The sequence below is a fragment of the Pithys albifrons genome, chromosome 2 (genome assembly GCF_047495875.1).
Source record: "Pithys albifrons albifrons isolate INPA30051 chromosome 2, PitAlb_v1, whole genome shotgun sequence".
In the NCBI taxonomy this organism is placed as follows: Eukaryota; Metazoa; Chordata; class Aves; order Passeriformes; family Thamnophilidae; genus Pithys; species Pithys albifrons.
This window is the reverse complement of record NC_092459.1, coordinates 6,999,403-7,025,308: the sequence shown is the minus strand read 5'-3', so window position 1 is coordinate 7,025,308 and position 25,906 is coordinate 6,999,403.

The window sequence follows — 25,906 nt, the reverse complement described above, 5'->3', positions numbered from 1 at the left end:
AAAAATTAGTGACCCCACAGCTGAATTATTAGTTTCAGGATAAATTGCCTAGATGAGAAAACTGATTTGAGTAGCCTGAGTGTCCTGTGGAGCTTGCCATGCATATCTGAGTAGTGCAGTGCAACATATGAATACAGTTATCCACTGATAGAGTTCTGATTAGTGCAGTTGACATCAACCTATGGCTGAACTGGTTCTTCAAACATTGTCAAAGTAGCCCTGGTCTAGGTTGTCAAGTGCCTCTCCAAGTTCCAACAAAAGCAGGAACAAAGCACCAATAATTGTTACCATGTTTATTTCATGTTTCTTAGTTTCAGAAAATAATTATGTTCCAATGAAAAAATACATATGTGAAATATGTGAAGTCAGGATTAATATGAAAGTGTCATCAATACAAGTCTCACAAGGTAAGACATATACATAATCCAAATGCAAATTCTAGGCAGATGAAAACTGTTTTTTCTGTCTGTTCCCTGCTTATCTTTCTGCCCTCAACTCCCTATCCTTCTCTTTCCCTTCTTGTTCCTCTGGTTGAAATCCTGGATCATCTCGGGTATGGTTTTGAAAAAGTCTGGAAAGGGGCAAATGCTGGATGAGAAGAGATGGCTAGTTTATTCTAATCAAATTCAAAACACTTAATTAATGCAAAGTTCAGATGACGGAAGTCAGCCAAGTCTCTGTTTCTGTTGGAACATTAGCATGTAGATTTCTTTATTGTTTATGATTTTTAACTGTACAAGTCCTTCAGAAAAAACTTCTTCCTCTCTATTTCTTTTTTTTTCTTGCCCCCCAGATAAAAAGGTTAGGGCTTTTGGGTCAGGGGAGGGCTCTGGGGCTTGCCAAAATGATGGGAAAATTTTAGCTAGGAAAGTTCATTGCCTTTTTGCTGGAAAACTAAAAATTGAGAGGCTGTTTCTGGCTGTTAGTGCCGCCTCCCCTGGGAGAGCCTGTGGTGCCATCCATACACCTATACCTGAGAAAAGTTCTTAACAATAGGCAGAGGCACTGTAAAGCCAAGGTACCTATGTTTATATTTAATTTCTTACTACTATAAGTAGTGTATCCTATACCATGTCTGTCTGGTGCTTCAGGTTCAGATTCCAGCATCCGTTCATGCAAAACTCTTCCTGGGGAAATGCAGTCCAACAGACGTGATGCGTCAAAGCCCTGCAGTTTGGGCTGGCTTAGGTGCTGAGCAAGACTGCCCTGGCAGAGTAGGACATGGCCAGGGAGCTTCTTGTGGGGAAACCCCATAAGCCCACTTGAAGGTGCCCACAGGTGTGATCTCAGCCTGTGACTTCATGATTTGTCACTGAACATTTCTTGCCTGTCATGGGCAAAAACTGGGTAGTGACTGTTCCAGCCTGAACATGGTGTTGGGTATAGATCCCTTCTCACTCTAGTAATGGCACAGGAGAAATGGAGGGAGAAGGAAGGTAGTGAAGAACATGACCTGGTACAGCAAGGCCCTATCCTTCCCTTTTGTTCCCTACAGCACATGGTAGAAACAGCAGCCAAGAGGAATGGGAATGTGATTCAGCTATTGAATAGGTCTCTCTGCAAACTCATATTCCGTTTCATCTGCACCACTGTGAAATCACTCAAAAAATGCCAACATAGAATATTCCAGCTTTAATTTAGTTTCGTCTGCCCAAAGTCCGTAGGCTTTTTGAAACTCATAGCCTTATTTCCAGCACAATGCTTCAACTTAACACTCAGAGCTCAACCAAAGGCTAACATGGGTGAGCCTGATTTACTTAAAAGAATAATAGCCTACTTTATTTAAAGAAAAAAGAAGACAAATAATAAGAGCAATAACAGAGCACTCCCTGCTCTACAGCTGCAGACTCCTCTGACTGATCTCTCCTTTGAGAAACACTTGCAGGCTGTTCCTGCCCACCACTCCTGGCTAACTGCTGGAGCTGACTCCCTCCAGATGGTTTCCAGGGATCACTGGGCAATTAGCCTTTGTCTCTTGAGCTAATATTAACACAACCCACCAGAATCTTTTTGACAGACCTATATGCTCTTGAGGCAGCAGAGGACTGCAGCTGCACTGACAAATGCCCGCAAGAGCTCCTCAAAGAGAGATCAGTCAGAGAAGGAGAAAGAAATCAAAGGTAAAGTGATCTTTGACATTCTTGTGTGACACATTTTCTCATCCTTTCATGTCATATATATGAATTCACTAACAGAAGATTGTGCCTGGTCACCGTGAAATACAAGAATTTTTTTTTGTGATAGAAAAGAGAATAACCCATGTGATGCATGAATGATCAAGTTCGAATCATAGAATCATAGAATTGATTGGGTTGGAAAACACCTCCGAGATCATCAAGTCCAACCCTTGGTCCAACTCCAGTCCATTTACTAGATCATGGCACTCAGTGACATGTCCAATCTCCATTTAAAAATCTCTAGGGATGGTGAATCCACCACCTCTCTGGGCAGCCCATTCCAATGCCTGATTACTCTCTCTGGAAAGAATTTTTTTCTAATCTCCAACTGAAATTTCCCCAGGCAGAGCTTAAGCCCGTGCCCCCTTGTCCTATTGCTGAGTGCCTGGGAGAAGAGACCAACTCCCACCTGGCCAGAACTTCCCTTCAGGTAGTTCTAGACAGTGCTGAGGTCACCTCTGAGCCTCCTCTTCTCCAGGGTAAACAACCTCAGCTCCCTCAGCCTCTCCCCATAAGGCTTGTGCTCCAGTCCCTTCACCAGCCTTGTTGCTCTTCTCTGGACTCGCTCCAGCACCTCAATATCTTTTCTGAACTGAGGGGCCCAGAACTGAACACAGTACTCAAGGTGTGGCCTCACTAACGCAGAGTACAGGGGAAGGATCACTGCCCTGGGCCTGCTGGCCACGCTATTTTTGATACAGGACAGCTTCCCATTGGCCTTCTTGGCCACCTGGCCACACTGTTGGCTCATGTTAAGCTTCCTGTCAATTAGTACCCCAAGGTCCCTTTCTGCCTGGCTGCTCTCCAGCCACTCTCTGCCCAGCCTGGAGCGCTGCAGGGGGTTGTTGTGGCCAAAGTGTAGGACCCGGCACTTGGCCTTGTTGAACTTCATCCCATTGGAATCAGCCCATCTCTCAAGTCTATCCAGATCCCTCTGCAGAGCCCTCCTGCCTTCCAGCAGTTTGATACTCCTTCCCAACTTGGTGTCATCAGCAAATTTGCTGATGATGGACTCAATCCCCTCATCTAAATCGTCAATAAAGATGTTAAACAGGACTGGACCCAACACAGACCCCTGAGGAACACCACTGGTGACCGGCCGCCAGCTGGATGCAGCTCCATTCACCAGCACTCTCTGGGCCTGACCCTCCAGCCAGCTCTTAATCCAGGAGAGGATACACTTGTCCAGGCCATAGGCTACCAGTTTTTCCAGGAGTATAATATGGGAGACAGTGTCAAAGGCCTTGCTGAAGTCCAGATAGACACATCCACAGCCTTCCCTTCATACACCAGGTGCGTCGCCTGATCATAAAAAGAGATCAGGTTGGTCAGACAGGACCTGCCCCTCCTAAACCCCTGCTGGCTGGGTCTAATCCCTTGTCCACCCTGAAGGTGCTGTCTGATTGCACTCAGGATGATCTGCTCCATAACCCTGCCAGGCATGGAGGTCAGGCTGACAGGCCTGTAGTTGCCAGGGTCCTGCTTGCAGCCCTTTTTGTGGATTGGGGATGACACTTGCCAGCTTCCAATCATCTGGGACCTCCCCAGAGAGCCAGGACTGTTGGAAGATGATGGAGAGTGGCTTGGCAAGCTCTTCTGCCAGCTCCCTCATCACCCTGGGATGGATCCCGTCTGGTCCCATAGACTTGTTAGGATTCAGCTGGCTCAGTAAGTCAGTAACTATATCCTCCTGGAATACAGGAGGGCTATTCAGATCCCTCTCTCTATCTACCAGCTCCAGAGGCCAGTTGTCTTGAGGGCCACCTGTCTTACTGGTGAAAACTGAGGCAAAGTAGGTGTTAAGTACCTCAGCCTTCTCCTCATCTTCCTTAACTATATTTCCCTCCAAGTCCAACAGAGAATGGAAGTTTCTTTGCCCCTCCTTTTGTTATTAATGTATTTATAGAAGGACTTTTTGTTATCCCTAACAGAATTAGCCAAATTAACTTCAAACTGCACTTTTCTTTCCCTGATTTTATTTTTGCATGACCTAGCTATCTTCGTAAATTCTTCATAAGTAGCCAGCCCTTTTTTCCACAGTCTGTAAACTTTCTTTTTATCCCTGATTTCTTTCAGAATCTCCCTATTTAACCAAGCTGTCCGTCTCCCCCTCCGGCTGGCCTTTGGGCACACTGGGACAGCCTGTTGCTATGCACTCAAAATTTCCTGCTTGAAACATGTCCATCCCTCCTGGACCCCCTTGTTCCCAAGGGCTGTTTCCCAGGATATACTCTGAATAAGTCTTTTGAATAGGCCAGAATCTGCCCTCTGGAAGTCCAGTGTAGAGGCTTTAATGATGGCTCTCCTTGCATCCCTGAGTATTGAAAATTCTATTATTTCATGTTTGCTGTGTCCCAGGCGGCCTCCAACCACTACATCATCCACGAGCCCCTCTCTGTTTGTAAACAGTAGGTCTAGCTGGACCTTACCTCTGGTAGGCTCATTTACCAGTTGATGAAGGAAATTGTCCTCTACACACTCCAGGAACCTCCTTGACTGCCTCTTCTCTGCAGTATGAAGCTCCCAGCAGATATCTGGCAGGTTAAAGTCACCCACAAGAACAAGGGCTGGAGATTTTGAGACATCCACCAGCTGCTTGTAGAATAATTAATCTCCTTCATCATCCTGGTTGGGCAGTCTGTAACATACACCCACAAGTATATCAGCCTTGTTGGCCTTCTGCCTGATTCTAGTCCACAGGCACTCAACCTTGTCACTGTTGACCTCAACTTCAACAGAGTCAAGAGACTGCCTAACATGTAAAACCACCCCTCCACCTCTCCTTCCCTGCCTGTCCTTTCTGAAGAGCTTGTAGCCCCCCATAGCAGCACTCCAGTCGTGTGTGCCATCCCATCATGTTTCTGTGACGGCAAATATGTCATAGTTTTCCTGCTGCACTATGGCTTCCAGCTGCTCTTGTTTGTTTCCCATACTGCGTGCATTGGTGTACATGCACTTCAGCTGGGCCATTGATTTTATTCTCAACTCGGGCTCTATGCCCTTAGGCCTATCTCTGGAGAGCACAATTGCCGTCCCTTCCCCCTTCAAACCTAGTTTAAAGCCTTCCTAACCAACCCTGCCAACTTATGGGCTACAGTTCTTTTGCCCTCCCTAGATAAATGAAGCCCGTCTGGTTTGAGGAGACTTGGCAACATGGAGTTTGCCCCATGATAAAAAACCCCAAAATTTTGATGATAGCACCATCCCCTAAGCCACCTATTGGTAAGCTGGGCTTTCCTAAACCTCTCCTCATTCATCCCGGCTAGCACAGGAACTGAGCCAATTACTACCTCTGCTCCTGTCCCATGAAGTGATCGGGCCAGTGCCTTAAAATCTTTTTTTATTACCTTGGTACTTCTTTTATTGATGTCATCACTTCCAACCTGGACAACCAACAGTGGGTAATAGTCTGAGGGTTGAATAAGCCTAGAAAGTCTCTTAGTAATATCCCTCACCTTGGCCCTGGGAAGGCAGCAAACTTGCCTGTGGGATGGGTCTGGCCAACAAATAGGGCCCTCAGCTCCCCTCAAAAGGGAGTCACTGATTACAACAACTCTTCTCTTTTTCCTTGTATCTGTAGTTGTAATCCGTCTGGTAGACTGGGGACAACCAGAAGACCTTGTAGACAGATCTTCCTCCTGACTGTCCTCCATCAGACTTACTAAGTCCAGGGCCATATACCTGTTTTTTAAGGGCATCCCAGTAGGTGAAAGGGGTCGAGAGGGGGTGTTTTTGCCTCTATGACCAGGCACCTGTTTCCATTCATCCCCATCCCTATGGTTTGTTCCGTCTGCCTGATGGCAGGAGGGGCTGGGCTTCACCACCTCCTGCTGGGCTTCCTTAGGAGTGGAAAGGGTGTGACTCCATCAGTCAATTTCCCTTTCACTCTCCCTTATGCTTCTGAGCCTTTCCACCTCTTCCTTTAGCTCTGCCACCAGACCCAGCAAATCGTTCACCTGCTCACATCATATGCAGCTGCTTCTCACACTGTCCTCTGGTAGTAGGTCCAGGCTCAAACAGTCTATGCAGCCAGAAGCCTGAGTGGCTGCATCCTTTTTAGAGGGTTCTGTCTGTATTGACACACCTCTACTGGTAACAGGAGCAAGAGCTTTCTTTTTTTTGGAAGGCATGACTGCCTTGAGTTGTGGAGGAAAAGAAAAAAGGTTCTTTTGTTTCATGTAGGTAATGAAATATTTAAATTCCTAAATCAGTTTTGATGTATCAGTGAGAAAGAAGCAGTAAGCTCAGAGGTTTGCAGAGAACTGCAATGATTCAGTTTTACCTTAGGCTTTTTCAGAAGCTCAGAACACAAAAGAATGTCTGGGAGAGGCTTAATAAGTAGAGGAACAGAACTGTATTCTGTGATAAATTACATACATGATGAGGAATGATGGAGCTTTTTTACTTTGTGTTTCAATTTGGGTCACAAATAAGCAAAATAATTAACCAAGTCATCTCAGAAAGGAAAATTTCTTTCTCAGTGAGCATCAGCAAAGACTATTTTTTCAGCTGCGCTGATTCAGAGTATTTTGTGTCACCTTCTACAAAGCCAAACAAAGCTTAATGGTATTTCCATTAAATTTCAATTGAAATACTTCCAAAACAGTTCTTCCATAAAGATAGGCTATTTGTCCTGATTCTGTTCTCTGATAAGACCTTATCTGGAATAGCATGTACTGTTCTGGTAAGCATTTTCAAGAAAGCAGAAAAGTCCAGCACAATAAGGGGAATTAAGTCCTTATCAGATGTGATGGAAGTACCAAGCTTGATCAGCACAGGAAACAGGGCCAGGGGGTACACACTTGCTGTCGAGCAGAGTATCACAGAGGGAGCAGTGAATACACAGAAGGAACCACTTTTGGACAATGCTGGCTCAAGAGCAAACTGAGGTGAAATGGTCATGAAGTCTGACATGGGGGGATTGAAAGGTTTTAAGCATCGTGTTCTTGGATGACTTTCCAGTGGATGTAAAGGGCTTTATTTAGTTTTTGGTCAGAAATTGTTCAGTTCACAGAAGTAATTTCATAACATAATTACCTCTGACAAAAATGGATGTTCCTCTCTCTCAGTCATATGTCCCAAATGACAGTAAGTCCTAATAGATGTGTTCTTTACCATTTCCAATCTTTTTTAAAGCAGAAATAAGGATTTTAAAAGCAAAACCAGCCAAACTAGGCAGGGCAAATATTGACTCTCTCTGAAGAGAACACATTATTAAAAACACAAGCAAATCTGTCTCTCTCACCATGCAACCATTCCATGGTAAACCAAAAAGCATCAGGTTGCATCAAGGAAAAAAAGAGGAAACTCTGATTTAATGGCTCTGTTTCTCTTCCCATTGGTGTTAATAAGCAACAACTGTGAAGTAAATAGAATTATATCAAGCAGACTAGAATAAAATCCAGCCTTTGTATGAGAACAAAATCAGGGGGAAAAACCTCTCTTATGTGTAATACATTTAACTAACTAGTTATTGAAACTGATGAAATAGTTCTGTCAATTGGGTGTAAAATTGTAGCATAAAATGCTGCTCACACTATAAAATATTGAAAAAAACTTGCAGTTAGTTTTTTTGGTGTGACATAAAAGGTTATCATGTTTGATTGTGTCTTGCTAAAACTTTGTCTTTCCAAGATAGGCATGTTGATGAGAAGCATTCCATCAATTTTCAGCTAATGTATTTAACGTGCAGGACTTGAAAGTTACATGCATGATTGCTGGAGCAGTTATATAAAAACTTGCAAAATTGTAAATTCTTGCAGGTGGGCTTTGCTATAGACTAGTAGTAGCTTTTAAAAAAAGAATTAACCCTCCTTAACTCCACTTCTGAAACCAATGGTCTCTATATGTACTTTCCAGAGCTTTTCTTGTTCCATATAGACTTCATTCTAATTTATTATAAATGAAAATACTGTTTTCTACCTTATATGATAAGCAAAATTATTTCTCAGATGTTGTTGGCTGGTTTTATAATAACTGGAGGAGGTTACTTAAATGGGAAGGACAGATCTTAGATACCATTTATTACAAGGAAAATTGTCATCAAGAAGACAAACTTAGCAAGACAATATTTACTGTTTTAGAGAGACAGGGAATGTTATTCAGTCATACACTTACAGTCCTCTGGATTAACAGGGTTTTTTTTTGCCAGCTTTGCGAAATAACTGTCTTTCATCAGCTGTGAACTGATACTCTTCTCAAAGAGTTTTAATATAGTACTTGGACGACAAATATGAAACCTGCAGAGTGTATTCAAATAGCACTGTTAGCCAACATATTCTATTAAGAGCTATAATTGCATAATAGTAATGTATGACTTATATAAACCTATAAACCACACCTATCATATCTACCCCTTCTTACAACTACAAGCAAGCATACCAACTAATGAATCCACAATTTTCTTTATTCCTTCAAATTTGCCTCATATCTTTTCCTTTCCCCTACTTTTTGCCTGTGATGACTCTCCAGCCTGCCAGGGCATGGAGAAGGGGGTCACTTTTTACAAATAAACTGAGATTGTTTCATGATCTCACTCTCAAGCTATGCGCCAGAAAAGGGCTGCACAGGTGGATGGGTGAATGTCTTACATGTATAAAGCTGTGGACAGCTTTATTTGGGATCTCACATCCTGTCATCTAGCTGGCTTAAACCTCTTGAAGAGTAATGACACAAACTGCTTGGAGCAGATGTCCAAAATCTGCTCTACAGGAGACACCTGAGGAGCATTGTAGAAGACAGTGGGGTCAGATTTAATGAAGCACTGCTTTCACATGAAGTGACAGGGACCTCTAATGTGTTTTCACTTTACAAAATATCCCTTTAGCTCACAAATCAGGAAAGTGTTTCTAAAATTGTCATTCATTACCTGGAAAGATAATAAATCTTCTAAGCCATGCTTTTCTTTAAATATTGTACCACAAGAGTAAGTGATCTCCACAACCCTTATAAAAGCAAAACTGAATTTCATTTAAGGAGTCCACCTTAGATCTCATCATCCCATCCCTGTTCTTTATTCATAAGAGTCTTCTCCTTCCCCCAGCTCATGGCAGAGAAATTGAAAGGTCAGTGCAGAGTACCTTTTAGTATCTTTTATAGTATTATACATTGACCAAAAAGTTTAAATATGGAAAGTATTACAGCACTATGCTATGTTACATGATTAGAAACACATTTTGCTGGAGATATGATCTGTGTTGCCAACAAAATAAGTATGTATAAGATCTGGTTTAACTTAGTTATCCTTTTGTCCTTTTTTTCTGCTTATTGTTATGTAACAGTTGTGATGGTGAAATGCATAATGACTATTCCGGACAGTATGATAGAGCATCATATGGCATTTATATTGGAGGGTAAAGCACATAAACATATGAAAGTCATTTAAAGATACAATTAAACTTCTAAACAAAGAACTTCGTAAATATTTCATTGAAAACTCAGCATCGACCAACTACCTGAGGGCTAAGGGGACTTTTTTAAATACAGCATAATAAAGATTTAATAAAAATGCTGTTGTTAGAAGTGCAAGTGTGTTAACTCTGCCTGACAGAGGGCTATTAAAATGTATCCTTCAGTCAGTTCCTTCTTGCATTTTATTTAAACCAGCAAGGTCCTGTGAGTTTACTGCCTAGTATTATGGCAAACAATAGAAGCAATATTTACAAGTTATATTGTATCATATATATCTATATAACCCTTTAATTTAGATAACTCCTTTTATCCTGCAGGTTTTATGCTGGTTGTTATGAATTCTGAACTAGCCACAAAGCCTGTGATCAGTTTTACTCGAGTCAATCCTTTGCTGCCCTCAGTATGACAGAACAGACTTTAGGAGTTTTCTTTCAATGTTGGCATAGTGATGGGTCATCTATTTTTCATGACTAAATCCACCATTCCAAAGATAAGGTATATTTGCCATTACATGAAGATTTTAAATCTGGAGTGAATATGATTCTCAATCATGTTCTTTAGCAAATAAAAAAGTTATGTGAATAATGTGGAAATTATTGTGGGAGATTTACAGTATGTTATGCAAGACAGATTAGGCAGTCATAAAACCCTCTTTGACTTTAAAAAATAGGAACTATTGAATAAAAGTGATTTTTTACTCTCTTAAGCACTCTAAACTGATATTCCTTGAATATCACTACTGTATTTCAATCTAGGACAGTATTTTGTAATAAAACTGTTCCAAAGTCAATGAAAGACGTTTTGAAGTTTTGAAGTTTGTCCCAGCCCATGAAACTCTAATTCAGGGCAATCAGATGCTCTTCAATATTTTGGGTACTGATAGAATGGAAATATGAGAGGGAGATGAAAAAAAGAGGCTTCACCAGATTGCAGAGGGAAAACACACAGAGAAAATGAAAATAGAGTATCTGGGGATTCATTAAGCTACATTGAAGAAGCCAGAGGGATGTCAGAGGTTAGGCCGTAGACTCGCTGTGCTTTAATACAGGGAAGCAAGGAAGCTCAAGGACTCTAACTTAATATTTACTTTTTTTTTTTTCCTGGCAGATTAAAGTTCTGTTTTTTGTTCTTCTGTTTTTGGACCGAGGTGAAGAAAGCTCAAGACACATGCTGTGTTAAGGTGGAGAAGTATATGTGTCTTTACTTTTCAGAGTCAGGATGTGATATTTCACATTTTTGCATGTTTGTTTTTTCTGTTTCTCATTTCACCAGGACACTTTTTAAAAGGACTTTTCTTGATATTTGTTTACACACACAATATTTTATTATGTTTAAAGGTTTTATAGGTGATAGAACTGCCTATTATTAAAATGACCTAATACTTCCTATTATGAAACTTTGATTTTGTCTACTTATAATAGTGCCAAACTGTAACTGCTTTGACTGAAGTTTTCCATGCCAAGTAGCTGTCCCAGGCTGTACTTTTCTGAAGAGCTCCAGCTAAAACAGTTCTGCCATTTCTAGGAAGGATGTAAGGAAAAAATATGTATTTTTTGCCCAAGTCCCTGAAGTTTGTGAAATCTGGGCTTTGAAGTGTGCCAGGGCCCCTAAACTCGGGGAGAGAAAAATCAAAATTTTCAGGGGGCCCATTTGTCAACAGAAGGTATTCCTTCTGTCATTATTTGGCTACTTCAATGAAGATGCAGATAAAAACCTTAGGTTTTATGGGTTAAACCTCCATCCACAGGTGTCTGAAGGTCCATAGATCTCTCTCTACTCAGTAGGCACCATCCCTCATCAAGAAACTGAATATGCCCTAGCTCAGAATGGTAGAGAAAAAAGGTGAATTTTCTGGCTTAAATGGACACTAAAATGAGAGCATTATATTCATTATGAGATTATCTGTTTTCAACTATAACCATTCTTTTGCCACAAAAAGGTAAAGAAGGAATCCTACTTTCAGATGCAATAGAAACAAAGCTTCAGTTTGAGAAAGAGAAGGGCTGGACTGAAACAATATATCTAGAGAAACAAGGACTCAGAGATGTAAGGGAGAACTAAAGGAAAACAAAGGAAACTAGAGAGGAAATTCAGAAAATCATAGAATTACAGAATTGTTTGGGTTGGGAGGGACCTTGAAGATCATCCAGTTCCAACCACCATGGGCAGGGACACCTTCCATTAGACCAGGTTGCTCAAAGCCTCATCCAGCCTGGCCTTGAACACCACCAGGGATGGGGCATCCACAATTTCCCTGAGCAACCTGTTCCAGTGCCTCACTGCCCTCAAAGTAAAGAATTTTTTTCTAATATAAAATCTAAACTTACTCTCTTTAAATTTGAACCCATTCCCCTGTCACTACATGCTCTTGTGAATAGTCTTGCCTCATCTTTCTTACAGGCTCCCCTCAGATACTGGAAGGCTGCAATTAGGTCACCCATAGCCTTCTGTTTTCCAGGCTGAAAAATCCCAATTCTCACAGCCTTTCTTCATGGTGGAGGTGCTCCATCCCTCTGAAAAGGTTGGACTCTAACAGGTCCATGTCTTTCCTTTGTTGGGGACCTGAGGTCTGGATGCAGCACTGCAGGTGTGGTCTCAGCAGAGCAGAACAGAGGGGCAGAATCCCCTCCCTTGACCTGCTGCCCATGGTGCTGTTGATGCAGTCCAGGATTGGCTTTCTGGGCTGCGAGTGTGCATGGCCAGCTCATGGCCAGTCTCTTATCCACCAGCAACCCCAAGTGCTTCTCAACTGGGTGATTACCTGGCCAAAAGTCAATAACAGGGAAAACTGGAAGTGAAAAGTGAGACTTTATGAGCATTGAAAATTCTAGGCATCAAAAATCAGGAAATTCTGCTTTAAAGGTTTGCATATGGATCATGGCACAACTTTTAGTTATAGAACTGTATGTTTTTACCTCTGGGATCTCTGTCCCCAAGGAAGGATGGAAATTACCTTTATATAGTTTGTATCACAGATAAGTTTGTCTCCACACCCATTTGTTGCAGAACTGGGAAGGAATGTAAAGCTGTAGCAAGAGGTTTCAGTAAGAGAAAGGTAGAGCCTCACTATGAAGATGCAGATGCTCGTCTGGACAACTGAATTCCTATCTCAGCTCTAGATATGTGATACTGAGGAGGTAACTTCAAACAAACTTTTCATGGATTGGTGCTAACAGAGTGTATTTAATTTTCTTGGTACCTTGACTCACATTGTGGAAACATATTAGAAAAAGTGCCTGATTGCAACTTAGGTCAATTGGAGCTGTAAATCAAACCCAAGGTGTGTCACACTGCATACTCAAAATTCATGGATGTTATTAACTGTACTGTTCCTACTTCAGTCCCGTATTTGTAGGATGTGCATACAACTCACTAGAATATCAGTGATATAATTAATATTTGTGGTCTTTCAAAATTATACTGATTAGCATCATAAAAGGAAACTCATGGGGAGGTTAATTAATATCTTTTAGAGGAGAGTATGAATAGTGTGCAACAAAGATGGCATGAGGCCATCCACCAAAAAATTGAGCCTTGTATTGAATAATGAAGTAAATATTGAACAGCTGTTCATTAAGTAAACACCACCATCCACTCTGAGTACTGAAATGGTTGGAGGGCCATGGAAAAAAAAAAGTTAATGATCATGTAATTAAAGCCTGTATCAAAATGCATATTCTCAGGATAAATCAGTTGAGGTTCCATGGGTAAGCTCATTTCTGCCACACTCTCACTTTTGCATAGAACTTTAAAATGGGGTATTTATGTTATTTGTTTACATGCATGTTCAATTAAAATGTATGCTCACCTGTTAATGAACACAATAAAAAGTAGAGATAAATAATAGACAAAAATGGGGGTTATGATTTAAAAAATTATCTATGAATGAAGAGGATGCAGAAAAGGGGACAATAGGGAAGGCTGTTCTCATCTCTGCCTGGGAGTTCTGTAGGTAGACACAGAAAGACTTTAGTTCTTCATCATATAAATGCTTCATATTTCCAGTTAAAAAGTGCACTTAAAGTAATGGTTTTCAAATTACTTTTGAAAATGAGATGTGGATTTCCCATTGGTTTTATCAACTATTGAGTCTTTTAGTCAATGTTCAAAAAATCTCAGCCTTTGAATTTTCCACATCCATTACAAATCAGTGTGTGCTTCATTGGCATTCAGCTGATCTCCTAAACAATACAGCTTTTTCCAGGAGCTTAGCAAAAGAGTGACTCCAAGTTCACTGTTCTTCATGAACTTATCCATATTTCCATCTCATTCAGCATCTTCTATCATGTTTGAATGACACTTTCCTGTAACAAGTGTCATAAACTTTACAGCTTATATTGCAGATATTTCCCCCTGCCTTCTACTGTGAAACAAGTGAAGCTAAAATAATAGCCAAGACAATTGTCCAAAAATACTTTGCACAAGAGTTGACATGGGAAGGCAGTAAAATCATGTAGAGTATATTATAATGAGCTGTTAATGAGCTCTCCTTTGAAATCAGAGAAATATTTCGGTTTTGTTCTTTTCAAATACACATTTGTATCCCATTTTATTTTTGGTCACATGCCATTTTGCAGATCAGTCAAGAATGGTCACTGAGCAATTGCTGTCCATAATTCTTTCACTATTATCTTATGTTCTCTGTCTTTTAGGCTCATTAACTGATCACCTGCTACCTAAGATGGGTGCTCTTTGGTTCAGTTATTGTGAGTTTTGCCAGATTTTAGAATACTCAGTTTGCCAAAGTTGAAGCTTCTAGCTGCTCCAGTGGTATATAAAATGTTAATTCAGTGTGAATTTGTCTCAATAGTTTTTAGACTAAGACTAAACTAAATGTTGCCCCAAATAATTTTTAAAGGTAAAGAACCAGAAGCACAAGGAAGAGTAAAATAAAGTAAAAGATGGACTGGACACAGTTGCTATGCATAAATACTGATATGCTATACAATATTCCCATGATAGTGTTGTGATCTGATTTTTCAAGAGTGCATTGTAAGTAAAAGCTTTACTGAAGATATTAAAATATGTCTCTTGACCGAACCATTTAATTTCAACAGAGGTGGACATTATCATAATGATTTTGAGGGTCTCTAGGTCAGAACTAGAGGTTCTTTAATAAAAGCTTTTCACTTGACATAGCTTGACCTTTATACTGGGATTTTATTATTTCTATAACATATGCTTTCCTTATAATTACTTGTGCTTCTATAAAATTCTAGGCTTGACTGTTTGGAATGATGAATTGTAACTGATTTGTTTTATGGCACTTAGAAAAATAGGGGGAAAAGGTTTTTAAAGAGTATGGTATTGCACTTTGCAAAACAGGGCACAGTATTAAATACGTCGAATTTCCCTTAAATACATGATACAACTTCATTGTTAAACTCTGTTTGATGTTTTCTTAACTTATTATCTCAGTGGGCAATCATTCCCTGGAACATTTTGAAACAAGTGGTAATTTCAGTTCTAACCAGCACATAGTCTTTCAGAAAATGCTCTTTGCCAATCATCATGCCATGTGCTGGCCTGTAATTTAAAAACCCATATCATGCTAGTGAAGAGAAATGCATCAGCCATGGAAATACAATATATTCTGATAATATAAATGAGCACAAATAATATTATTTCTTTCATATATAACCCACAAAAGGAGAGAAACTACAGAATCAAAGATGATGAATGTACACATGTACAATGGGCAAATATCATGATAAGTACAGTACAAAACACACATACTGCTTCAGGAATTTTTGTTAGGCATTTACCTATAATGTTTCTTATGAATTATTGAGTTTTTACTGTCTTTGCAACTTAAGAAACATGGAACTCTAGGAATTCAAAGCAGAATTTCAGTTAAATAAAGGTAATATCAAGTAAAATACAGTTTTTATGTGGTTTCTTTTTTAGTTTGTACCAGATCGTTTAGTAAATCAAGTTACTTAAAACAATAGGACTCAGCAGTGTATTATTCAGTTTCTATAGAATTCTGAAGTAAAATGAAACTTGAAATCTGGCCTCTTACATCCAGAATTTTATAGAGTTTGTGATCAGGTCTTTACTGTGCTTAGAATTTAGGGGACTATGAATAATCCCATAAATTGTGCAATCAAAAGAAAGTATTATTACTGAACATCAGAAATTTAAACTACTTAAATCAGTTCAAATATACATTCCTACATTGTAATAATACACAACCATGATTTTTTCCCCCAGTAGATAGAAAATACTACAGTTATTGTAAGGTTTAGTTATTGGTATGCAAACCATAATTATTTGGTATTTAGTATTTTGTACCTGCTCAGCAAAACTTTAGTTAAAGTTCTCTGGTCATTATGATTCTAGAACAAATGAATCTTCTTAGAAATTACCTAATAAACCCATCATGTTTCTGAAACTGCATAGATATCATTATTATTGATTATAGTAAAATATTCCTCAAATTCCCCAGCACTTTATACAAATTAATTTGGTATAATTCTTCTATTTGACAAAAATTTTAAACCAGCTGGAAATGTATTAGTTTGTAATACATATCCTTCTTACGCACCCTTCAAGATTCTTCTTCCTTTGAGAAGCAAGTAGTTTCAGATAGTGGAGGGGCTATACTTTGTATTTGTGTGATACAATTTTTGTCTTGTTTTTTGAAGCCAAACACAATTTAGAGTTTAAGAAAGAATCATTTAGAATGTGTAAGACATTTCCTGCACTCCTTTTTCCTCAGTTGTTCTGTTCAGGGCTGGGTAGCTGGGACTCATGGTGAGCAGGGCAGGGACCTTGCCAGCACCATCCCACTTCCTCCAACCAGGGAGCAAGGCAGGCCTAGGAATGGCATCTGGGATTGGCCAATAGTCCAGATCATCATGCTAGAGGAGGAGTCAGTGTCGGAATCAGGTTTGGTAATGGCAACGAGGATTGGAGACAGTCCAGTAATCCCCATGCTGGTCCAAGATCAAGCCAGATGTGGGTCCACAGGTCTGAGTCCAAATCAGCAGAGGCCATGGTCAGAGGTGGAGACACCCATGCTACAGCTCTTGGAGAAACTGAAGGCACCAGCCTGAGCTGAGGCTGCAGAGCCCATGGGCAGGGGCAAAGGTGACAGCCCCAGGTGAGGCCAGTCAGAGTCCTGACACCACACGTGTGAAATAGGGTCTCATTTGAACCTAGGATATGTGCCCCAAGAAAATACTTATCAAGTCTTTAATTCAACACAAGAAGAGTTTTCACCATTCTGTCACTTGACCTCATTTCCTGAGTTGGTCCAGAATGTTTTCCCACCGTGGTTCAGTGCCCTTCTTGTCTTCTTCCTTTAAAGAATCTGAGAGAAACTTATGAGAATAAAATCTATGCTTTGCATAGAGTGGCTCAAACCAAATGGATCTGTAGGGTACCATCGCAGTTTTGTCCAACAAAATTATTTCCTTTATGTTCTCACAGCATGAATTCAGGCCAGCTAACTATAGGCACCATGGTTTGTGACAGTTTTGTAACACACAAAATGTGCAGCATATTCAGGTGTCTGGGCAAGCATCAGTCCCCAGAAGAGAGAAGGAATTAGAAACACACTCTGAAGCAGTGATAAATCAGTGGATACCTTGCATCATGGCCTGCCACAATGGAGCAGAATTCTGGCAGTATCAGCAATATTCATACTTAATGGTAAAGAGCAGATGGAGACCGGTCGGAAATTAAGATCTGGGAAGAGCAGTCAACAAGAAATAGTGCAGGCACATGTACCATTCCACTTCAACTCTGATGAATATTTGAAGGTAAAAGCATTCCATGAGAGGTTCAGGACTCTATATGAAAAGTCATGAATACTTACTCTCATAGCTTATATCACTTCAGCCCCAGAGCTGCAAACTCACTGGCACAGCCAGAATTTTCACTTTAAAATATATGTATAGGGTTCTTTAATACCTCCAGATAGCGTCAAGAGAATAAGCCACAGGCTTGTTCCCAAGAGGTAATTTTATTAATTTAGGGAAGAAAATAAGGGAACTTGGCAAAAGTTCAAAAAGGGACCTACACAAGCTAGACAAAATATTCCATGACAATACCAACCCAGCACATAGTTATCCACAACACTTAAATCAAGCTCCAGTCTCTTCACAACACTTAAGTCAAAATTCAATCCCCCCAGATCCAAGCCACTCAAAGCATCAAGAAAGGAGCAAAGAAAGAGAAGCAGAGGGACTAAGAGGAGAGAAGGAGAAAGAGACAGAGACAGATCATACAGCTACCATTGGAACCTTGTGGAAGACCAGCTCTCACATGCTCACATGGCAGGACTGCCACATGTGGCACACATGTGCCTGTGGTTTTATCTGCTCTGATCCCTGTGACCAACCTTCCCCAGGTTTCTGGCCCACTGGCCCCTCTGGGGTTCCAGGGCAGGGTGAGGGGCAGTGCTCTCGCTGTCCCTGCCAATCCCAGCTGGGTCAGAGGCTCCAGGAGCTGTGGGGTGTTAGTTTTCCTGGGCTGTTTTTGACTGGCAGCTGCTCCAGGGCTTCCTCATGTGGGCTTAGTGCCTCCCATGAGGGATACGACAACATCCCACCTCCATGAGGTTTGACTCACCCCTTCCTCTTCCACAGCCCCCCCACCCCCAAGGTGGTTCTGACCCCAAAATTACTGATCTGGTGTCTAACATAGCTGGAGCAAGAGGAGAGATACATGGGACTAGGCACTGCAAATCCGTGATCCTGGAACTACTTCTCTGGACTCCACTGAAGAATTCAGGGCAGAAACCTCACTTAAATGCTTTTACTCTTTCTTTGGGGTAGTTTCTCTTTTTTTTTTTCCTTTCTGTTGATGCCATAAGAAATATGCAAGTTGGGTGATAAAAATACTGGCCATTTCAAAACTTTTCATATCTATAATTGGGTGTTTGGGGAAATTGTAGCCTTGTGTACAAAATATTAATGGATTACATTACTGTAATCCAATCTTGATCTACTCTGTGTGTCTTTTTTTAGATTCTGTTGCTTTGTCATCCCCCTCTGTAAGTGCTTTTTGGAGCTTCCACTTGGTCTTTCTTTTCAGAGTAGTTTAAGTTTCTTAGTATTCCCATGGGCCCTCTGAAGTTATATTTTTTCTGTCAGTAACTTTTATTTCTTCTTTTAAAAATCCATTTTGAAGGTCTGTGGAATTTAAAGAGAGTCCTTCCATGCACTTTTGGTTGTATTTAATTGTTTTTCTCATAAATCACATACTTTGTTTTGATGCAAAAACAGTGACAGAAGAGACTCTAACATTTTATGTAACTGGCATGTCATTTATAAGATCTCCATTAGACAAAACATTTGTTTAGGTACTCTGTTATTTATTTTCATGTCAGCACCAAAACCAATGGCAGAAATGAACAGAGATGAATAATAAGGCAAACTGTTTTAGTATCAATGTACTCTGCCTAAGGCAATATACTGTGCAACTGGTGAAGAATGCTTATTTCCTTCCCAAAACCTCTGCTGAGAACCAGCTCTTATAAACAATCTCTTACTCTTTTGTCTTAAGGGACTATTTTCAGCAGCTTCTAAGACAAAATTTCAGTTGATATTCCACTTAAAAGATTTTTTATGGTAAATTAGTAAGTAATAGCTTCAAATTATGGTTATCTTATCTATGGTTGTATTATCTTTGTTGCATCTGCTCTTAGTCAATTGCTTTTCTCAGTGGAGTACATAAAAAAGACAGGAAATAAACAATAGTCTCATTAGCAGACAGATTTGACAAGATATGGCTTCTGAGAGAGATATGCACATTTGATAGATACCACAAACAAAAATAAACATTTCAGCTGATCTGCAGCAGCAATAGCAATGTTTCTCTTATTAGAGCTGGAAGGTCTTTCTTGAAGAAAGATGGTGGTTAGAAAGTAGTTGAGGTTACCCTCAAAGTATGTATATCCCCAAGTTGCCTTGGGAAAGAAAAGGCAATCAGGAATAATCTGTCCAACTGTTAACAGCACAAATAGCCTGTTCTCAGACACCATCTTTACCAGCCAGCTAAGAATTCCCAGAAAATTTTGGGGCAACTTATTTCAGGTGTGAGTGTACAGTAATGTGCTGGTAACAAGACCAGCAGGAATCCTGGATTCAGGTATGTGGAAGTAATGCATGTGCAGTTCAGCTATTCACAGATGTGCAGTACCTTTTGCTGCTGTCTGGGAGCTCTTCACCTGTACACATATAAATATTGAACATGTGAACTAAGTTTTTTATGATGAGGCATATGTGTCTCCAAATGTTGACAAAAGAAATTATAACTTACCCAGTCAGAATGGTTTAACACTTTAGTGTTTAGGTCTTTGAAATACATGTCTGTTGTTGTTATGTTATCTGTTTTAGCATTTAACTTCTGATGTTCATATATTAATTTTAAATCAACTGCTATAAAATTTTGGACAATTTATATACTTTCCTGTGAATTCCCTCCAATTTGTTAATAACTTCCAAGCACTGAGGTGGGTAGGACCATGAAAATCTCCAGGAGTTAATAGAAAAAAGAACATTCCTTTTCCTGTATATGTAGGTCAGAGATATATTTGCCTCTAAACCAGCCATTTAACTTTGTAAACTTGCACTGAATTTGTATTTACCTCTTATACCAAAGTTTTTCCAGAATTACTACTTGCTCAGTATCTTCTACAATGTGAACTAAGTGTTTCTGCTCTGCTCTGTTATTTGTCTTAGGAGACTTGTTTGGGTTTTTTTTTCCCTGTTCAATAGTATTCTTTTATCTGTTAACATGATTTTGATTTTCTACATCCTTGTGTTAATTATGTGTCTTCAGAGGCTATTGAAAAACATATTATTTAATATAAGATCAGAAATTTGGGGAAATACATTGCTTGCCAAAGGCCTCAGGTGGCAGTTGAAAAGAGGTATGTGAAGAATGGAAATCTGATGGAGTATATGTTAGGGCACAGGGAAGTTAAATTCTCTTTGACAAAGAAAGACTTAGAAGCATCAATCTGAAAAGAAAAATAATAAAAATGCTAACCCCAATGTATGTAATATTTTGGTGGTAGACAGTTCACTTAAGAGACAGCTTGTGTTTTGCCTCTACTCAATACTTTCATTTTCTTCCTGACCACTAAGCACCAAAATGGAGAATGTCTCACAGATACTCCTAAGAGCCCATAAGGTGCAAGGGGAACAGCTTACCAATAGAAAACTACATTTTTTACTTTGAAGACTGCTGAGATAATTCTTGGGTAGGGATAGTGTGTTGAGGTGTTTGGGACTAGGAGTTACACCTTGGTGGTATTCCTCTGCCTGTAGATACTGAAGTTGCTACTTTGGTGTAACACCGATAAACATACTGCTATTTCCTTTTCTTATTTCTCTTAAAAAAATAATTACATTAACAAACTCTTCCCATGAAAAATCTTTTGCAGCCATTTGTCCTTCTAATGAGTAAAAGAAAGAAAACTCTTGTTGCCAATTTTTCATAATAAAAGCATAGACATGCACACTTGGAAACTCTATTTTAGTTTCCTCATGATGGCAGAAATTTGAGAATTCTTTTCTGTAAGGGTAGAGAATTCAATTTCCAGATTTGGGTCAGGTAAGAAAAAGTCCAGGAGTAGCTCATTGATTTTTATACTGTTTTAGCTTGAAATGTTGTGTTGGTTTATGATGGTTGTTTTACAAATCCAGGTGGAGGCCAAGGAAGAGAAATCACCAAATTATTCCATCTTTTCCAAATTTATAGAAGAGTGTGAGGTTCCTGCTTTGGCATAAAATAACTGCTAAATTCTTAGATGTGTAGTAGGCCTGAAAAAGATGGTCAGAACTGAAGGCAAATGCTGAGAAACTCACAGTGAAGGACATTCCCCAAAAGAATTCAATGAATTGAGTGATTAACTTAAAGCATCCTTAATATTCCTTACAGAGCAGCATTTAAGTATTGTCTCTGATATGTGTCCTATCTATACAGGTTTTGGGTTGCCACAGATTTATTTTTTTATATGTCTATTGTTGAAGATTTTATAAGAATCAGGACTGTTAAAGCCTTCTTTGTGGATTTCTATATTCATAGGGATTCCTCTTACAATCATTGGACTAATGGGAAGCAGGTATCATTCCACCAACTCAAGCTGAAGTTTTTCCTTTTGTTGTATTGATTGGAAGTGGTGAAATGGAGAGAAAATTCCACAAATAATTTACATTTAATCATGAATCTGTGTTGATCATCCCAGGGGGACAATAAATGTGACATTTCAAATATTTCCAACCTGTCCATAGAATGCAATCCACAAAGGTGCTTTTCAAATATTAAAATCAAGAAGTCAGGAAAAATGCTTCTCTGGTTAAAAAATCTGCTCTTTGTGTTTTGTATAAGCATATATATATATGCCCATGTTTTATTCTGTACAGTACAGAAAAGTCAAAAAAAAATTAGGCTTTGCCAGCTGGAAGGATTTGCCTACTTTTTTTTTTTTAAGTAGATGTAGAATAGATAGGAATATGCTAGATTTCCAGATGCTTCTGATAGACCAAGTATGGTTATGGTCTTCTGTGAGATGTATTTTACTTTTGTCTTTGAAGACTGTTCAAGGCAAACAGTAGCCAAGAATCCAATGTACTGGTTACTGGGCCTGTATACTTTGAGTTAAGACCAGTGGCTTTTCTTCACTTTCTAGATCTACATGAACTGTTTATATAGCACAGAAATAGTGGATTTTTCAGTAAGAAATTACTCAGAATATTATATATGATATGGGCTAATGAGATCGGGAATAAAAATCATAAATTCAGTGACAATGATATCTTTTAAGAAAATTAGTATTTTTAGTACTGTGTTTAAAGTAGAAATGGTAAATTTTCCCATTCCTAATGCCATGTTTGAACATAGTGGGTTATTACCAAGTTACTATTCTCTTCCACTCACCAGAGACCTTCCTCATATCAGCTGTTTTCCATGTACCCGTGAAAAGGGTTGATGTTGCCTCAGCTGTAATTTTGGGATGGTGGTAACTTATGCTGTGGTTGCACCTGTAAGAAGGGATGGCTTCCTTGAAGGGGTTTCCCCCTTTGCCAATAAAATGCCAAATTATTTCCTACTCTCTTGATTTGTTTTACAAAAAAGCCCCCAGATTAACATGTGGTTACACTGGCTTTCCAGAATGTGACTGTTTTTTCTGGAGTGCTGGCTTTACTGCTGGTGTGATCTTTCATGGTTTGAATCTACTCCCACTGAAATCAATAGGGAAGTTCCCACTTCTTTATTGAAACTACTGTTATAGTCTCAGTTACTTATTTGGTGAGCTTTACCTGTTTATTACAGTCCCAGTGCCAAACCTCTGTATTGGACTTGTAGCTCCACCAAGCCCCAGAGGTGTGTGCATCCAATACCAGCTGGGCAGCTCTGTGCCTCACAGTTATATCTTGCTTTTCTTCACTGCCCTCACCCAAATACTGTTTTCTTTAAGAATATGGTTTCCAGAACTAAGCTCTGTCTTTAATTGGCTGTTCACTCTGTACAAATAGAAGGAAGGAATTTTTTAATGACTATACTTAGTGTTTGATATAGTGTCAAACTGATACTGGGAAGAAGTCTATAGTTTAGCTCACCTGCTGTCCCAGCTGGGCTGGCTGTCTGTCTGCCAAGATTTTTTTTCCTTTATTTTTTTTTTATTTTAAAGAAAGGAGACCAAGAAAATAGAAATAAAAATCACAATTATCAGAGCAATAAGAAACAAAAATTCTATGCATGCATATATGAAGCCCTGCAGTATCTAAAAATTAACTTTCCTTGGGCAAAGAAAAGCAAAGTGGTAAAAGGCTGAACTTGACCCAACAGATTGTATACACCTTATCTGGCAATATTAACATGCACTTGCTAGTTATTAGTGCCCCAAACCTTTCAGTGCCAAAGTGTGCCCTAAGTGTTATTTGATACTAGATGTTACATAAATTTGTATTTTCATTACTAAGCAACTTTAGGATATGTAGTGTGTGTTTGAAAAAGGGCATGGTAATAACTCACTAATAATGGGTGCCATGTGGGGGGAAAAAAGGCAATATTACCTACCAAAGAAATATAAAACATGGTTTATATTTTCAACAGTTTGAGAATGAAATGAAAACAGAATATTTGGTGCACCTGTAAAAACATATTTGATCATAATGGCAAGTACAGCATTCTTACTGTGGGATTCATATTTCATAACTCGTGTTCAAACAAGAAAAATGATTATAATGTTAAGTATTTCCTGAGTTTATTTTGATGGATGGCAGAATAAGTATCTTTTACTCATTAAAATACAGATTGGTATAATTTAATAAATGAATTTAATACACAGATGTTGAAGACTGTTTGAACAGAGTGCATATTAATCAACTTCTCTATAACTGATCCTCTTTTATATTTTTTAAAAGAAATTTGCAGGAGCCAAAAGTTTATTAGATCTGTATGATCTTGGTCTGGTATCAGATATCAGCTATGTTGCTTGAATCATGTCAGGTGATCAAAGTGTTTCTTTTTGATTGATGAACCTGTAAACACCAAACTATTTGAGTGGTCATTGCTTTTGCATCTGTTTGAGACACTGACACATCCTTTGAAAAAATGGCCAAGATTTTTAAGACTGACTTGCAATACTGAAACTTCACTTTTGGGTGCCCTGCAGAAGACTGATTGTTAGACAGTATTAAGTACTCTGGTTTGAAAAGCTGTTTCAAGTTAGATACATCCAAAATAGGGCCCCAGAATCATTTGTCACATGGGAGAGCTGCAACTAAGAAATGTAAAGCCTGATTTTCCCTATAATTTATGCTCCCCTTTGCTTCACTAGTTTCAGTCATGGGTTTCAGTGGAGTTGCACCAAATTTACGTGCACATAAATGAGAAAAGAAATTGGATCTTCCTTTTTAAATCATGTGTTATGAAAATATGTGGAGCTGCAAGGTATCCAAGCTAAGAGGTCTTTGCATAAAACACTGGATCTCAGATAAGCCTTGGCCAAAGATCCACTGAAAATTGTCACTATCCTGTTGCCCTTAAGATACCGGAAGGAGCCTGGCCTCTTGAATTAGCCTTGAGAAGGTGCCTGAGTACCCTGCAGAGAGATGCTCAGAAATGAGGACCTTCATATGTGACAATCTGAGCTGCCTTTGTTTGCCAAATGCTGAACTACCTGCATATTTCTGAAATTAGTGACATAAATCCCTTCCTTCAGGATCTAGAATTTGGTTGTCTTTATTGAAATAATGCTCTGTCTTTTTTTTAGTGATGAGGTGGAATAGTATTTTGCTCTTGAAGGGGGAGCCTCCTTCCTGCAGCAGATTAGAACACTTCAGTGTTTGAGATGTACAAGGATTCAAGTTCTTTCTCCTCCACTGAGAAGTGACTAGAAAAAAAATGGGTGCTGAGCAATTCTACAATGGGGATGATTGAATTTAAGTCCCTTTACATACATGATCTCACGCTTTCTTATGCTAAGAGGGACTGTGAGTGAACAGTGATTCCCTACAATTGACTATGGGTGGGTGAGTGAGGATACTCATCCTCCAAGGATCATTTCCCTTACCTTGATTAAGAGTTTCTGCCACTGAAAAATCGAGTAGAACAAAAGTTATTCCTCTATATCTATTTCAAGAAAGTTTTTGGTCTGTAGATTTTTATTGGGTTCCTCTCTTGTAGGTGAACTCTGAGCTTACACCTCAGCTTGTAAATGTAACAGTGCAGGGGATGGCAGTCTGGCCAAGTCTATTGAACAGGGGATACAGATGCAAACAGTCTATTGGAAAGACTTCTTGGCTTTTATTAACTTCCTGACTGTCCCCAGAAATTTAAGAGAGTTGACCTGGGGTATGGGTATGCCAGGAAGTACTCAATTAAATTCACAGAGCAGCTTATTGAATGCCATAATGTATCCCAGTGCTCTGCTGCTGCTTCTTATGGTAATAGTATATATATATATATACACTACTGTATATCTCGCTTATACGTATTTTATATTTATATATTTATTCTATATCTATACATATGTATATACATGTACACACATGTATATTGTATGGCTCGGCTTCGCGAATGAAGATTTGGGAAGGGCTCTACCCACATGGGTGTGTCCTTCGAGCCTGTGCACATGATTTTTTAGGTGAGGCTCAGCGTGTGCAGAACTGGCCCCACCCTTTAACTCCTCAGGTTCATCTGCCACAGCCAAGTGAGCTTGGACGGTGACAGTGAAGTCCTCAGGACTAGAACCTACAGCCCCCGGTATTCCCAGGAGGTCTCCCACCCAAGTACTAACCAGGGCTGACCCTGCTGAGCTTCCGAGATCTGATGGGATCATATGTCAGGGAGGCATT